Genomic DNA, 15,516 nt, shown 5'->3' with positions numbered 1-15,516 from the left:
CAGCATCCCCAAAAGAAAATCTCGGGCCGCGGCACATGGCGGTTTTGTGTGCCCTCCCGTGAAAATCATATGCCCTCTCTGTAGATTTGTTCTGTCGCCGGGTCTGCTGACTGCCACCAACATTTGTGTTTATTGATTGTACTTTTTAAGAGAAGATTGTAGTCAGTCACTGCCCTTTGTTTTCTGTAAGACATTTTAAATGTAGGCTAGACAGCCTACTTTTACTTAAAGGTCCCATGACATGGCCATTTCTACTGATCATAATTCCATTGTTGAGGTCTACTAAAATAGATTTACATTGTTCAATGTTCCAAAATCACATTGGTTTCTCATACAGCATCTCTGTATAGTATGTGTATTCACTCTCTGTCCTACACGGCTTGTTGGAGCTCCTGCCCCCCCCCTCCCTATGAGCCCTCTGTGCTCTGATTGGTCAGCTCGCCCACTCTGTTCTGATGAGTCCACCACCGTTACAGCGGAACATCAGTGTTTATGTTTTACAATGGTGTTTGTTAGCAACCAGAAAATGACACCAGTAATGACAAACAGATGAGAATGCTGCGTGGGGTCTGGGTGCCGTGTTGGCGGGACGTTGCGGGGCTCGCTGCTCCGCCCTTTGAGACTCGAGGAGCCAACAGTGTGAGCTGGATTACTGGTGTTGTTTCCTAGTTGCTGCGTGGGGTCTGCGAGACAGCGAGACACAGCGGAACTCAGCCTGAGCACACACGCAGGATCTCTGAGTGAGTGAGTGTGTGTGTTACGTCACTATGACCGTTACGTCACTATGACCGTTACGTCACTATGACCGTTACGTCACTATGACCAGGAAGAAAAAAATTGAAAAAGAAAAAACGAGGCGTTCTGGGGCAGCATAGACAGGTATTTTCTTTGTTAGAGTTTTATTCACTACAGGGTGTACTTTGAGGGTTTGTGACTCTGCATACCGTTTACATGCATAAAAAGCTACATAACACACAAGGGGACGGGTAATAACCGGAAAAGAATGCCATGGGACCTTTAAGCAACAATTGGAATTCTCAACTTTTTCTTAGAGTATTTATACCGTTTGATCAGTGGCGACTGGTCATTAGGGGCAGGTGGGGCACAGCCCCACCTAGTGTCAGCAGAAAGTATTACAAATAATGATTACAAAAATGCAAAAAAAAAAATAAAAAAAAATATAAAATATATTTTAAGATCATGTTTAATCATCTGATTCGTCTGTACATTGCTGTTTTAGTCTGTGTTCTTCTAATTAGTGTGTCTACAGTCACAGTGTGTGCCTATTGAGCTGTTTAGAGCCATGTGGGACAAAACCTGATTATGCCCCTCCCTCTCGCTGTGAAGTCAACGGTGACTGTAAAAACTACACTGCGCATGCTCAGAGTATTTTGTAATGAAATGTGTGTGGCAAAAAAATAATGACCAGAGGGGCATGGAGCTACCATCCCCACCATACGTCATCTCAAATCATTCAGAGCTGATTGGCTGTAAGTACGTGTGCCGCGAAAAGTGTGGTGTGTGAAGAGGAGACGAGAGAGCTGCAGTGACGCGTCCTAAAACCAGGAAGTAAGCTGCGCATGGCTTCCCTCGACAAAAAAGCAATGAGATTTCTCCAGAGGATTTTAGAAAATAGCTGGAAATAAGATCTGTGGGAAACGTACCTGTTAGATAAATGCACGTTTTGATCAGCCGGATAACATCCACATGTCTACCCTACTTTTATAATTTTTTTATCATAAATCTATGGATTAGATTTATGATAGACTTTTGAAACTACAAGAACATAAGGAGGACTTTTACAAAAAAGTAATAGAAATGTTTGTCCAGAAGGATAGGCAAATGGACTTCATCTTCAAGTCAAGGTAAGACCGCAATTTGATTGAAAATGGGATCTTACTAAGAGAGAACAATTCAATATTTAAATAATAAAATTACATTTTTTGGGTATCCTTTTGTTGAACTGTTTAAAATTAATCGAAGCATCAGACAAAAAAAGCTTTTGAAAATAATATTATATTTTGGTTTAGGTCAAAATATAATATTTGTAAACCTGAAGAGTCAGTGCCAGTGCCTCACCAGCCATGAACCTCACTGCACGTCACTGCAGAAGCTTATATATAGACATCTAAGTTTTTTGTGCCCCACCACTTTTGTACATATAAAAACGCCACTGCGTTTGATATTAGTAATGTTAGTAAGTAAGAGGTCTTGATAATTCACTAGAACTGTGTCAGATCTAAAGTCTGAGCCTTTCAAATAGCAATTCACCTACATGTACAGTACGCATGATATATTTTTTCACCGTTTACAAATTATTTAATTCAGAAATGTAAGCTTCAAGTAGATACTCTTCAATATAAGCAATCAACTAATTTGTAACCTCCTTGCACAATATATTACATTTAGGCAACAGTATACAGATTAGAGATGCCCTTTTCCTCTTTTATTTTGAAGGCAGAGTTGCCTACTTCCTGTGTCTCTGTTCATGTCTAGCTGTATGCCTTGACGCTGCTGATCTCTCAGTTGAGACTTGCCGGGGACTGACGGGTGTTTCCCGCTTCATTCACATCCAGCCTGCAGCTATTCATTCCTTTTACCTAGTTTAATGTGAGGCGAGGCTGCAGAAAAATGTGTTTGAGTGCTGAGCGGCTGTGGGGACAAAATGAGTATTTCTGTGACCCCTGGCTATAGAGGCTACTGTATCTCCCCAGGGTTTCTTTTAATATCACTCTCTCAGTTGAGGGCAGGTGGTTGGTGCTAAAAAACTATGGAATCATGGAAGAAGAATGGAAACAATATTTCCTTAATTGTTGTGAAATGTTCCCTCATGGGTTACACAAGGCCAAGGCCAAGAGAAAAGACACTTTGAAAGTTCCTTTGTCATCCCAAATCACTCCAGATTAATGTACCTTTTATTACAATGTGTTTTTTTTTTTCACCAGAATATTATAATAGGCCTTCACATAGTGATATCCACGCAGAGCTGTGGATGTGCCGGTGACCTTATCTCAGAGATAGCACGGAGCCTTGGATGAATAATGGTCTTCTGTCTGCTGAAGGTGAGGCGCTCAGTTTCTCTCTACCTCAGTTATTACAGGTTTGTTTGCTGACCGTGTAACCAGGAGTAGAATTGGAGGTGTCTGAAGTCTCTAGGATTATCATAATCATGAATATTTAGCACTAGATTCCTCGTGGCTACAAAGCAACAGCTTGAGTAAACTATTTGTCTTCCTGACTTCTCTTTAACACTTCATGTAGGTGAGTGGCAGTTTTTGTACAGATTAATGCACCTTAATCATCAGAACTGAAATACTTTATTTATGACGGGGGAATGCAGATTTGGAATGAAATATATAAAAGGTAAATAAATAAAAAAGATAATACATATTTTATATAAACAGAAATGTCAGAATGTGCATTAAAAAGATAAAATAAATAAACTAAATAATAAATAATAAATAAATGTATTATTTTACAAACATAAGAAGTTCAAGTGAAATTTCCAATAAAATTAAATAGAACATTATAACAATATATGACAATAAATATGCATATTAAAAAATATACAGGGCAAATATAGATATTTCATGATGATGAGGATGATGAGGATGATGAGGATGATGATGATAAGCATACTTATTTAATACAATTTGCAAAGTGACTCATGATGAAAATGTGTTAAAATAGGAGCATTTCTAAAACAACAGTAATAAATAAATAAAATGTAAGCCTGGGCACAAAATATAAAAACAAATAAAAAATAAATTAACACGTTTCAGTTGCTTGCATGAAAGCAAGACAAATATTACAGACTGTGACTCATCTCAAATTCTCTGTTTGCAATTTTGAAACAGTTAATTATCTGTGTTTTTGAAAACTTTTCAGATGGTGCACCTTGTGTTTCTGCATTCAAAGCATGCCTTTGTGAGAATAAAACCTTAATGATGTGACAGGTGCTTCTCTGACAGAAGATGGAAGGCTGCGGGCAGACACAAATGAATTGCCTACACTGGAGGCTTCAAATGAACTCACATTTTATTTCCAGCTGAAACTGAATACATGACCCTGCACCTGCAGAGATCCCAGATACACTCACACAACATGCCTTGATTGGGACTGAATGGAAAATAATGATGGTGTACGTGTGTCCCCAGAAGAGAGGCGGTTGCATGGAACAGAATTAAAAACCTGAAACGAGGGCATGGCGTCCATCCCTCTATGAAAACAGAATGTATTTTGTTAAATACTATAACACATTGAAATATCATTCCCTACATGAATCCTTCCATCTATTGCATAAAAAGGCGATTTATATTGAATCATTAATATCTCGTTAATACCAATACACTGTAATACGGGGAGGTGTGTGGCGCAGTGGATAGAGCCTTGGTGTTGGGATCAGGGGGTCACAGGTTCAAACCCCACTGCAGTCAGCATGTCGTTGTGTCCCTGAGACACTTCACCACAAATTGCTCCTGTGGGGATTGTCCACTGTATTGAGTATGTAAGTCGATTTGGATAAAAGCGTCTAACAAGTGACATGTAATAATAATACACAAGTTTTGTATTGCAGCACAATGTGCAATCTTTTCAATTTATATAATTTTTTCTTTTTTTTTACATTTTGCTTGAACTTTTCATGTTTATAATAATATATATATATTATAATTGTATTGCACCTTCTTAAGTTATAATATACATATATATATATTTTTTAACTTTATTTATATCATTTTAAAATTGAGCAACTGTCATAAAACCTAATTTCCTGAGGATCAATAAAATATTCAGATTTAGAAATATTTGTCTTAATCTAAATGAGACTCTGCTCCACTGGTTGCAGTAATATAAGTCGAAGAGGCCCTTCAAACTTTTGTAAAGTTGGATTTGAATGGTTAGCATTGGGTGATATTCTATTAGTTATCTTTGTTGCAGGTCTATGCTAACCCTGTAACACTTCATTTAAAACATCAGAACAAGGTGTTATGTTGCCTTCAAGTGCTCCTCATAAAACACTTACACTGCTGTGACATGTTGAGTTGCCTCTGGGCATTTTCAGTGTCAAAACAGAGCCCATACAGCCTTTACAAATCTTATATAAGTGTATATTTACACACAGGTAGTTGTTATTTGTTTTACCAGTAGGAGGCAGATAAAAGTGGAGTGGTCTCTGCAGACTGCTCAGTTTCATGAAGTGTTGCAAGTGTGAGAACTCTGTCTGTAATCTGTCAGGACAGTGTGTGTCTTATTTAAAACATGCTTTTCTTAAAATGAAAAAAAAACTAAACAAGAGAACGATTTTGATCCTCTAATATGCAAACATAATTCATAGTGATATCAATCATCAGAAGAAGTCATTATATAAAATGTTCTCTCCTCTTCTCTGCCTTACTCATATTCATATTGGATGACATACTTTCAGGTTTATCTCTGTGTATCCAGTAAAGAGGGAGGATCATGCATTTTTTGGCTATACAAACATTAGTTCAAACATAAGCATTAACAGGCATAATACAAATGCAATAAGAAGATGCTAGCACAATCACATGTGGTTTACCTATGAAAAATGCATTCACGTCTGGATATATATGGACTGGATAAACACTGAGATACTGCAGATGATTTCAAAGTGTGTGGGTTTTCATAACTACAGTTTTCCTTGTTTATATCTGACTCAAGTTTTTCTTTTCTTTTTTAAAGAAATTATCAATATTCAATACATTAAATAACTAAATAACAATCAAAAAAGATTGGGAAAAAGTGTATAGCTAACAGATATTGGATACATCATTAGTACATTCATTGTCACATCGTACCACATTAGCCATGTTTTGTGCTCTATAAAATTGTTCGCATATTCCATCAAAGAAATCACCTTGATTTCTTATTCTCGTAGTTACTTTTTCCAATATATACATTTAATTAACCAGATTCTTTCATTCCAAATGTATTAAGTTGTTATCTTTTAAACAGTTCCTTTAAATCTGACATTATATTTGATCCTAAACTTACTTTGGTGCATGAAATGTGTTCCGAATGTGGTGCTGCTATTTTAACACAGTGTCTTTTGGTTTTGCACTTTTTATTCATTTGGAGACGATCATAAAAAATGTAATGGTAACTGCCATCTTTAAAAAGTGTACCTGCTTCACATCCAGTCATATTTGATGAAGTCCCAGTGCAGCCAGTGTTGCTGCAGGGCTTCTCAGTGGTGTTTCTGTGGGCTCTTGTTCTTCCACATCACATGCTCCCTCCTGGTTTTAGGATTCAACACACTCACTGCAGCAGCCACTCGTTTACATTCCATTTATCGTGGCGTCCACCACAATCACAGCTCAGCAAGTTGATGTTGACGTTGATGTTAGCGCGGCCCAAATTATTCTTGAAACATCGTTTTTGAGACGCAACCGCAGTGCATCGCATAATTTCATCTCATGAACTGTCGACACCTCGGTCAAAATTCCTGAGGCGTGCTCGTGAGTAGAATGTCCTATTAGAAATGTCTAAAATGTGCTCATTTTTCTTGGATAAAGAAACAGCACATATCCTTGAAATCTAATTTCTTCTCTGACTGGCATCACCCACTCTGACCTTGAAGAAAAAAGCCAGAGCTATTTTTGTTAAGGAGTAATGACAGCCTTTAGTTTGACCTGATTTGCATGATGTTCCATCTCTCAGGTGAGCTAAGGTTTAAAACCCCTCCTCTAACCTTCCCCTGTACTTTCATTAGCATTTTCTCTTCATTATATGACACGTGAAATCAATGACAGATCAAAGCGTTGACCTTCCCAGAAAACATCAAAAGAATCCTGATGGTTTCAATTAGACAAAAATACTTTAGAAATTATCATAATCTCTTCAGTGTATCGTATAATGGTTCACAGTGAGTGTTTAACCTTCATTACGAGCTGTATTTGTTTCATGGTCTGCATGAACAAGCAGTGTTTCATTGGTTTTCAATTGGTTTCCATTTTAGGGTACACTGGTTTCTAAATTTGGTGCGTTCCTCATTGGTTCTAATGGTTTCCATCTCTTGTTACATTGATGACTAATAAATCCCAATTAGGGATATGTGGTTGCCTTTATTATTTTTCACAACAGTGTGTCAAGATTTTTGCTGTTAGTTAATGGTTTTCATCGCAGTCTGTGAAGCACTGGTTTATGGTTTATATAGGCGCTTTCACACCAAGTACTTTTCCCAGGAATAGTTCCCGGAACTTTTATTTCCTGGAACTATTTAGTAAATCGCGTTCACACCGGAATAAGTCCCTGAGGGAGCCGCTGACGTCACTTCTTCGTCTTCTGCTTTGGGTTTACTGGCAGGCCGCAAACAACTTCACGGCGTATACTGCCACCCGAAGTCCTGGAAGTCCCCGGAGTTGGGGACTGGCTTCAGTAGAAGTTGCTGGGATTCCCAGCAGCTTCTACTGAAGCCTTACGAGTAAATCGCCAGAAGCGCCGGCACCTGCTCATCTCCACCGCTGCCATGTTTTCTTTTGTGTTGCCATAAGTTAGTCTCTCTCCGTTGGTGTGCTGGGCTAATGCTAATGCTAATAATGCTAATGCGAGCGAATAAAATGGCGGCTTTACAAAAACTTGGAATCTTTTTCTCCCCAGGAAAGTCCCTGCTCACTAGCAGGGACTAAAAAGGGGTGAAAAGGTTTGCAAAATCCCAGGAACTATCGGAACTATTCCTGGGAAAAGTACTCCGGTGTGAAAGCGCCTTATGGTATTCTTAATAACGTAAAACATACTAGTATAGCCTGTAAAGGGTACACTGCAATCTAAAACGGTGTGTCATGAGGCGCTTTCACACCAGAGTAATTTTCCCCCCGAACTAGGTCGATAGGGGGGGGGGATTTGGTTTCACACCAAAAAGGATCTGGAACTAGTCCCTAGTTCACGCAAACCTTTTCACCCCCAGATAGTCCCTGCTAGAGAGGTAGTACTTTCCTGAGGAGGATATGGTTCGTGGGTGTCGGCCACGCTAACAATTTCTGATTGGCTGGGCGAATTGCAAACCACGCAAAGTTTTGTGAAGCCGCCATTTTATTTGCTCGCATTAGCCCAGCGCACCAATGGAGAGATACTAACTTACGGCAACACAAAAGAAAATATGGGAGTGGTGGAGTGATGAGGAGGTGTCGGCGCTTCTGGCGATTTACTCGGAAGACGCGACCCAGCAGCTTCTACTGAAGCCAGTCCCCAACTCCAAAGTTTACGAGCGTTGTTCGGTAAAGACACGTGCACAGCAGGGTTTCCGTTAGCCGGTAATTACCGGTTTTTAGCTGGTAAAATTGAATAAAAACCGGTAAATTCAAAACCTGCCGGTCAAAATGTCCGGTAATAATTAGGGATGCTCCGATCGATTGGCCGCAGATCATTATCGGCCGATATTCACTCTTAATAGTTTGATCTGTGCTCTCTATAAAGGCCGATCAGGAGAGCTGGATCTGATCGATATGGACATAAACGCGAGTTAAGTATAACGGCCCGTTCACGCGTGCGTTGAAGCTTGCTCCATTTTTGGAATATGAGGAAATGACCTGCGGTGTGTCTCTCCCAGCATACACGCGGTTTGATTGGCTAGCACTTGTACTGGCAGATTTGCATAAACGGGATTTGATTGGCTGACGCTTCCACCGAAGCTTCAGAAGCTTCAAAAGTTGAACATTTCTCAACTTTTGCAGCGAGCCACACCAGCAAAGCTCCGCTTCGCTTCCCACAATGCAGTTCGGCGAAAAGTGACGTCACCCCATTCAAGTGAATGGTGAAGCTTTCAACGCATGCCGCTGTGTGGACGGGCCGTAACCGGACGAGAGAGAGAGATCAGATCAGCTGCTGCATAATCACCTGCCCACTGTTTAGCGTGCTGCATGAGAAACTGACGGGCTGTCAGGAGAGAGAGGGAGGGAGAGAGGAAAAGAGAGGATCCGTTTCTCCCGTGTTATTATTCAAAGTTAATGTAAACTTTTGAATAATGTACTTCATCTACTACAAGTAGTTTGTTTGAATGTAATAATGATGTTGTTTGTTGTTTGTGGAATCATTTATTGAAAAATGAATCTGAATTTTTCGATCTTATGATTATAAACTGAAGCAATATAAAAATGACTCCCATTAACTGAGTTTTAAACATCAGCATATCCGGTCATAGTCCGGTAATTACCTGCTAACGGAAACTCTGCTACACAATTCTTATTCTTATTATTGAAACATGACCGGTAAGTTTCAAATTTGTCCGGTAAAATGAATTCTGTCCGGACATTTGACCGGCGAGAAAAAATCCTAGCGGAAACCCTGGCGCACAGCTCTTATGATGTATCTGAACAGCGTGTAAATTAACTATAAAGCTGATATTTTGTACAGTGCTTTTGGTTCTCTCTTTTATTTAGCACAGTCAAGACAGGCACAATTACAATAGTGCAATAATAACAATAATGGCATCACGCTGTCCCAGGTGTGTCGTATGCATAGTAAATAGGCTCAGCAGCAGACACCCCTAGTTTCCACCGGGTCCGTCTGTCGTTTGTACAGACAAAGTTAATAATAACTGTAATATTCCAGTTATAAACGACATGAATCAAAGATGTGTTGCTGTATTTTAGTGGTAAAAAAATGCATTCATCATCATAATTGTTCTATATATATAATTTACACAGTGCCTGTAAACCGGAGGAGAATGCTGACATTTCTCCTCCTACTTGAAAGACTACGGAGGGATAGGGTCTGCAAAATTAGTTTGTGTGTGTGTATATATCTATATATGCTATATATGCTCTGAACGTTCCACTTCCTGCCTGACCGACCTTACGTTACGGCTGCGCCGCGACAAAAATAGGATTCGATCCTAATTTTAGAGGAGCCCTGCGCCGAGCCGCTTCTGGGACGCTTCTGAGCCGTAACGCGCCGCGTGTGGTGGAATAGCACCCATTGACTAGAGTGGCCGCGATCGCCGCAATCGCCATGAGCACTGCGGCGCAGCCGTAACGCGCCCGTAACGCGCCGCAGACGGACCCGGTGGAATCTAGGGGTAAGCCTGCTAGTAAACCCAAAGCAGAAGAAGAAGAAGTGACGTCAGCGGCTTCATTTGCCTAATCCTCCCTCAGGGATTTATTCCGGTGAGAACGCGATCTACTAGGACAGTTCGAGGGACTAAAGAGTTCGGGGGGAACAAGTACCGGCAAAGTACTTGGTGTGAAAGCGGCAAGTGTGATGGTGTATTGTGGCTTCAATTGTTAGATGTTGTGTCTTTTTAATATTTTTTAAATGGTTTGTCTTGATTTTCCTTTACATGTAATGGCCTATGCTGGTTTATTTTGCATCAGCACATTGGTTTCCTGGTTGTTGAAGTTATGTAATATCTTTTCTATGCCTTCTATAAAGTTTACTGATGGTATTTTATTGATTTCATTGTGTGATGGTTACTTCCACCAGGGAGGTTATGTATTTTGTTGGTCTCTTACTTTGTGAGCAGGATTATGATAAACAACTGGCGGAGGATGGAATTATTGCAAAAAAGGTTTCCGAAGGGGATAATTCCAGGAATCAGAACAACTACTCTGACACAGCTGTAAAAAAGTTGTTTAAACTGACCAACTACAACACATCTTCTTTTATAGCACAAAAGATGTTTACATATAATGACTTTAACATAATAACCACAATGAAGTCAGGAAAATCACATCCCAACTAGTGAAATGGGACCGTCCAATGCAAAAGCATGTGATGGCAGCATTGGCCTTGGCCGAGGTCTTCATTCTGCGAGTTCCATTCTAGTTTCTAAAGTTGTTTCAGTAGGTCTCCAGTTGGTTCATGGCCTCCTTGTGATATTTACTTCAAGAATCCTAATTGGATGTTTTCTTTTTAAATTTTGTTTGGTTTCAATAAAGTTAATGATAGAAATCATTCCATAAAGCTCATGTTCAAATCCATCTTTTACAGTATACTGTATAATACCTGCATCACACATGAAGCAAACAAATCCATAGTGTATCGCTGCACACGGTCATGTTAAAGCTTTCCACAGTGGGTGTCTGTTTTTGTTGAATGTGTCTCTACAAGCTGCAAGTCAAAAGCCAATCACCTGGAATTCTATTAAATCCCTTGGAATTTTCAGGAATTCCTCCTGTCCTAGTTCTCCCTATGACATTTGGAGAGGAGAGAGAGACGCCAGGATTGATGTGAAGTGATCAGCAATGTTCAGAGATGGAAAGATAAACTGAGGGGAAGTATTGTAACCTGAAAGTGAATGCAACTGCACATTCAGGTGCTCTCGTCCGATTGACCTGCCCCTGTAATGATAGTGATCTTCTCCCTTTCTGTCTTTTTTTGGAAGACTGAACGTTTCCGGGGAGGGCCAAGTTCAAACCACTGAGCCGAAGATTTACACTTGTTTCACAAGTTGATATTATGTTTGGCATAGTAAAAGGAAACATCTCTTTATTGCACAATCATTCATTCATATCCACTCTGGTCTTGTTTGCCTTTTTTCTGTAATTTAAGGTTTACTCCCTCTCAACAACTAAAAGGGTTAAATGTGCATGTTGTGTTTCAGCTTGTCTCTGCTGCGCCCAAGTGGCCATAAATCAGTCAATGCAGGTTAAAAGCAGCCCGGCATGTGGAATCTGATCCAGGAACAGTGAAAATGGTAAGCTTAAAGCGACACATGGGTGCATCCATGGTTTCTTATTACATGGATAAACTCATCTGACTCGAAAGGGTCCTCCAATGCACTTGTGGCTCTATACTGTCTGTCCTGCATATATATTAATTGTTGCGTAATGTACAGGCAAATGGCTCTTTTGCCTCCACATTCATCTACTTTAGTAGCTATACCAGCTCTATATCAAATGGTATATAGTATATAGTATATAGTCTTCTTCTGTGCTCCTACTACCAGTTATTTGCTTGGATTCCTGGCAAAGTTACATGCCTGTCTCTAGTCCTGTTACCACTGTTTTCTAAAACATCTTAAAGTATAGTAACACTGAAAGTTATTTTAGAGACTTTCCCATTTTTGATCTTGCATATTTTCTTTAAGTATGCAAAGTTCATATGATTAACCCTCCTGTTATCCTTGGGGTCAATTTGCTGTTTTAGTAGTATAAAACATATACAAATGTCAATATTTTACACATATTTGTGTTGATTGTGTAGGATGATATTGAGGTGACTATTGCAAATGTATCATTGTAAAACAAAACTACCCTCTGCTTTAGTTATTGGTCCTTTAACAACATCAAAAAGATCTTACTTTAACATTTTATTTCAGTCAGTGAGATTTTATGGTGATTTATATATTTGTTGATAGTCACATAATAGGAATTCTGGATGTATAAAGGGGTCTGTGGGGGGGAAGGTTGGGGTAATGTTTGATTTAAATGGTTATTTAGGTAGTCGACTAAGATACCTAAAGCACCAGAGACATACATTTTGGTTAAAATTTGGAATATGATCATTGTCTTGAGTTTTAAACTACTGGGGTCAAATTGACGCCCGAGGATAAAGGGTGTAAAGTAAATCTGAGGATAACAGGAGGGTTAAGCCAACCATATTGAAGCATAAACAGAAGCATCCCCATATTCCCCAGGTACCCTGTCTGTGTGAGAAATGTTTCAAGGGCTGTTATTTTCTTCAAATGTTTCTTTGTCCCTGTAAGAATCCTCTGATTTCTTAGAAAATGCAATAGTGTAGCTCTCTTTACTACATCATCTGCATCCACAGATCTACTGGCTAATTATAAGAGCATTGATGTTCTTTGTGGAAATCCGGTGTTTCAAGGTTCATGGAATAGGCAGGGATTGTTAGGGAATGTTTTAACATTTGCTTTGAATACTTTGCTGTTTTTTCATTAGTTTAACAAAATGTTGTTTTGGTAAATAAATAAGTAATATTGATTTAAATTAGTTGTATTAGTTTTATTAGCTAGTTCTCTTTTCTGTACACTTCATGTATCACTACTTCCTATTCCCTTCCCCTATTGTCTCTTTCTGACTCGTAATCCCTACAATACAATCTGATATAGATAACAACCTGCATTCTGTATTGAAACACTTAGTCCTGCTTAAAGGCAAAGCAGCCATTTCCAATGGCAGAAGGCCTTTATATTATTTACTCATTATTTGATTGTTTTTTAATTGATATTCTGATTGAGAATTCTTTGTTTGATAATCCAGACAATATTTATGAGGTATTTTATTAACTGTACATGTAAGTTGTATTTTAGCAAAATGTTTCAGCTAAATCATATCAAACCCGACGGAAATGACGATAAATGCTGTAAAAAGTCTCTTTATTTAGGATTTTTGGAGAACTACAGTGTAAAGTTCCAAATCAAAATCAAATGAATTCACAGGTGAAAAAACTAAATAAACCTAAATATATCAAAAGAAAGCATGTCACAAAAGGTTAATACTTACAAGATTATTAATTGGCGCTTTCACACCAAGTACTTTGCCGTACTTAGTTCCCAGTGCTTAGTTCATCGGAACTCTTTAGTTCCCGGAACTTCACACCGGAATAAGTCCCTGAGGGAGGATTAGGCAAATGAAGCCGCTGACGTCACTTCGTCTTCTTCTGCTTTGGGTTTACTGGCAGGCCGCAAACAACTTCACGGTGTATACTGCCACCCGGAGTCCCCGGCCGGAAGTCCCCGGAGTTAGGGACTGGCTTCAGTAGAAGCTGCTGGGACTCCCAGCAGCTTCTACTGAAGCCTTCCGAGTAAATCGCCAGAACGCCGACACCTCCTCATCTCCACCGCTCCCATGTTTTCTTTTGTGTTGCCATAAGTTAGTCTCTCTCCGTTGGTGGGCTGGGCTAATGCTAATAATGCCAGCAAATACAATGGCGGCTTCACAAACTTTTCGGAGTTTTACAGGGCGTGGTTTGCAATTCGCCCAGCCAATCAGAAATGGGAACCCTTTTCTCCCAGGAAACTCCGGTGAAAGCACCTATTGTGTGCTTGTAGTTAATTAGTTTCTTTATAAAATCCTCAGTACTGGGTATTTTAAAACAATATCCAACAATGATTCTACTGATTGCCTCCATGACAATCATTATTAAAGATGCAAGAGACTCTACACCCTGCAGAGAGATAAACGCTGCCAACACACACACACACACACACACACACCACACACACACACACACACACACACACACACACACACACACACACACACACACACACACACACACACACACACACACACACACACACAAACACACACACACACACACACACACACACACACACACACACACAGGTCTAAAAAAACAGAATAAATGAAGGAATCTTTAAAACAAAGCACTTCAGTTTAAGCCTGCTTCCTCACCAAGTTGTTGATCCACCTCACACACTCTTCACACTCCTCACTTCCTTTCTGGGAATCAGACGTCGCAGGAGGTGGATGGAAAAGTCAACACAGTTTAGGGAGGGACTGGGGGAGTGTATAAATGCTGCTGTGATACATGCAGGTGATGTGTTTGTGTGTGGAGGAGGCAGTGAGGTGGCACACGGGGTTAAAAGTCCAAACCCCCCAGATGAAGGAAACACTAACTGATGGAGAGATGTCAATAGCATGATCACTTCCAGGGTCACTTTCTAAGACAACAACATGCAGGTGTGTCTCAACACACCTTAAATTAAGCACTTTCCTACAAATATATTACTTTTTTCTCCTATCATGGTCATGCACATGTTTTGTCTCTGTCAGAACACAAGTCCTTCAAGCCTTGAAAGCAGAAATGGATGTCAATGTAAAGGGCATGTGGGTAATATGTACAGAGATTTATTAGCAGAGAGGAACTTATATATTCATAACTACATTATTAGTAAACTATTAGAAGTATTAGTGTTTAACCAGCTGAATATAAGAATGGTTGTGTGTTAGTTGAGAATGAGTCCTTCATATCTACATCTGTCCTCCACAAGTTTAATATGCTGCACATCCTGTTTCTACAGTAGCCAAAAAGTGACAAACTAATATTTGGTTTTGGAGAGGGGCTTTCGTGTTTTTTTGTTAATTAAAGGCAACTGTGCTTTATAGGGAGGGAATCTACATGTACCAATCAGAGTGGTATCGGTCAGTGGTTCAATCCCCAGCCATTGTAGTCACTATGTCGAGGTGTCTGTGAACAAGATACTTTAGCCCAAATTGCTCTATGGTATTGTATGTAAGTGTCTTTGGATAAAAGAGTCAGCGAAATGACATCTAAGGTAATATCATGTAATGTAAACTGTGGTAATGCCAGCCTGTTGCATGGATTATGTTGGTTCTTAAGTTTGTTATGGTAAGGAAGGCCTCAGAGCACGGATAACATGTTTCCCTCTTTGGCTCATGGCTACTGTAGTCTTGTAAAGGTAAGGGTGAATTGATGGGCATTCAGTTGGCTGCAATCTCCAACTGCAACTCGCTAGATGTCGCCAAATCCTGCACAATCTCCCTTTAGTAAACACAGACGAGAGAATATATTTCAAATTCAAATTGGGGGAGTTCCCATTCACTTCAA

This window comes from Trematomus bernacchii, unplaced genomic scaffold (genome assembly GCF_902827165.1).
Source record: "Trematomus bernacchii unplaced genomic scaffold, fTreBer1.1, whole genome shotgun sequence".
NCBI classification, from domain to species: domain Eukaryota; kingdom Metazoa; phylum Chordata; class Actinopteri; order Perciformes; family Nototheniidae; genus Trematomus; species Trematomus bernacchii.
This window is presented reverse-complemented; position numbering follows the sequence as displayed.